Consider the following 2,804-nt stretch of genomic DNA (forward strand, 5'->3'; position numbering starts at 1 on the left):
TCTGGTCACTGATGTGTCTGATGAGTTAGTGTTCTGGTCACTGATGAGTTAGTGTTCTGGTCACTGATGAGTCTGATGATGAGTTAGTGCTCTGGCCACTGATGAGTCTGATGATGAGTTAGTGCTCTGGTCACTGATGAGTTAGTGTTCTGGTCACTGATGAGTCTGATGATGAGTTAGTGTTCTGGTCACTGATGAGTTAGTGCTCTGGTCACTGATGTGTCTGATGATGAGTTAGTGCTCTGGTCACTGATGAGTTAGTGCTCTGGTCACTGATGAGTTAGTGTTCTGGTCACTGATGAGTTAGTGCTCTGGTCACTGATGTGTCTGATGAGTTAGTGTTCTGGTCACTGATGAGTTAGTGTTCTGGTCACTGATGAGTCTGATGATGAGTTAGTGCTCTGGTCACTGATGAGTTAGTGCTCTGGTCACTGATGAGTTAGTGCTCTGGTCACTGATGTGTCTGATGAGTTAGTGTTCTGGTCACTGATGAGTTAGTGCTCTGGTCACTGATGTGTCTGATGATGAGTTAGTGTTCTGGTCACTGATGAGTTAGTGTTCTGGTCACTGATGAGTTAGTGTTCTGGTCACTGATGAGTTAGTGTTCTGGTCACTGATGAGTTAGTGTTCTGGTCACTGATGTGTCTGATGATGAGTTAGTGCTCTGGTCACTGATGAGTTAGTGCTCTGGTCACTGATGAGTTAGTGCTCTGGTCACTGATGAGTTAGTGTTCTGGTCACTGATGAGTTAGTGCTCTGGTCACTGATGTGTCTGATGATGAGTTAGTGCTCTGGTCACTGATGAGTTAGTGTTCTGGTCACTGATGAGTTAGTGTTCTGGTCACTGATGTGTCTGATGATGAGTTAGTGTTCTGGTCACTGATGTGTCTGATGATGAGTTAGTGCTCTGGTCACTGATGAGTTTGTGCTCTGGTCACTGATGAGTTAGTGTTCTGGTCACTGATGAGTCTGATGATGAGTTAGTGCTCTGGTCACTGATGAGTTTGTGCTCTGGTCACTGATGAGTTAGTGTTCTGGTCACTGATGTGTCTGATGATGAGTTAGTGTTCTGGTCACTGATGTGTCTGATGATGAGTTAGTGTTCTGGTCACTGATGAGTTAGTGTTCTGGTCACTGATGAGTTAGTGTTCTGGTCACTGATGTGTCTGATGATGAGTTAGTGCTCTGGTCACTGATGAGTTAGTGTTCTGGTCACTGATGTGTCTGATGATGAGTTAGTGCTCTGGTCACTGATGTGTCTGATGATGAGTTAGTGCTCTGGTCACTGATGAGTTAGTGTTCTGGTCACTGATGAGTTAGTGTTCTGGTCACTGATGAGTTAGTGTTCTGGTCACTGATGTGTCTGATGATGAGTTAGTGCTCTGGTCACTGATGAGTTAGTGTTCTGGTCACTGATGAGTTAGTGCTCTGGCCACTGATGAGTCTGATGATGAGTTAGTGCTCTGGTCACTGATGAGTTAGTGTTCTGGTCACTGATGTGTCTGATGATGAGTTAGTGCTCTGGCCACTGATGAGTCTGATGATGAGTTAGTGTTCTGGTCACTGATGAGTTAGTGCTCTGGTCACTGATTAGTTAGTGTTCTGGTCACTGATGAGTCTGATGATGAGTTAGTGCTCTGGTCACTGATGAGTTAGTGCTCTGGTCACTGATGAGTTAGTGCTCTGGTCACTGATGAGTTAGTGCTCTGGTCACTGATGAGTTAGTGCTCTGGTCACTGATGAGTTAGTGCTCTGGTCACTGATGTGTCTGATGATGAGTTAGTGCTCTGGTCACTGATGAGTTAGTGCTCTGGTCACTGATGAGTTAGTGCTCTGGTCACTGATGAGTTAGTGCTCTGGTCACTGATGAGTTAGTGCTCTGGTCACTGATGAGTTAGTGTTCTGGTCACTGATGAGTTAGTGCTCTGGTCACTGATGTGTCTGATGATGAGTTAGTGTTCTGGTCACTGATGAGTCTGATGATGAGTTAGTGCTCTGGTCACTGATGTGTCTGATGATGAGTTAGTGCTCTGGCCACTGATGAGTCTGATGATGAGTTAGTGCTCTGGTCACTGATGAGTTAGTGTTCTGGTCACTGATGAGTCTGATGATGAGTTAGTGCTCTGGTCACTGATGAGTTAGTGCTCTGGTCACTGATGTGTCTGATGATGAGTTAGTGCTCTGGTCACTGATGAGTTAGTGTTCTGGTCACTGATGAGTCTGATGATGAGTTAGTGCTCTGGTCACTGATGAGTTAGTGCTCTGGTCACTGATGAGTTAGTGCTCTGGTCACTGATGAGTTAGTGCTCTGGTCACTGATGAGTTAGTGCTCTGGTCACTGATGAGTTAGTGCTCTGGTCACTGATGAGTCTGATGATGAGTTAGTGCTCTGGTCACTGATGAGTTAGTGCTCTGGTCACTGATGAGTTAGTGCTCTGGTCACTGATGAGTTAGTGTTCTGGTCACTGATGAGTCTGATGATGAGTTAGTGCTCTGGTCACTGATGAGTTAGTGCTCTGGTCACTGATGAGTTAGTGCTCTGGTCACTGATGAGTTAGTGCTCTGGTCACTGATGTGTCTGATGATGAGTTAGTGCTCTGGTCACTGATGAGTTAGTGCTCTGGTCACTGATGAGTTAGTGCTCTGGTCACTGATGAGTTAGTGTTCTGGTCACTGATGAGTTAGTGCTCTGGTCACTGATGTGTCTGATGATGAGTTAGTGCTCTGGTCACTGATGAGTTAGTGTTCTGGTCACTGATGAGTTAGTGCTCTGGTCACTGATGTGTCTGATGATGAGTTAGTGT

The sequence above is a fragment of the Hemibagrus wyckioides genome, linkage group LG29 (assembly GCF_019097595.1).
Source record: "Hemibagrus wyckioides isolate EC202008001 linkage group LG29, SWU_Hwy_1.0, whole genome shotgun sequence".
NCBI lineage: Eukaryota > Metazoa > Chordata > Actinopteri > Siluriformes > Bagridae > Hemibagrus > Hemibagrus wyckioides.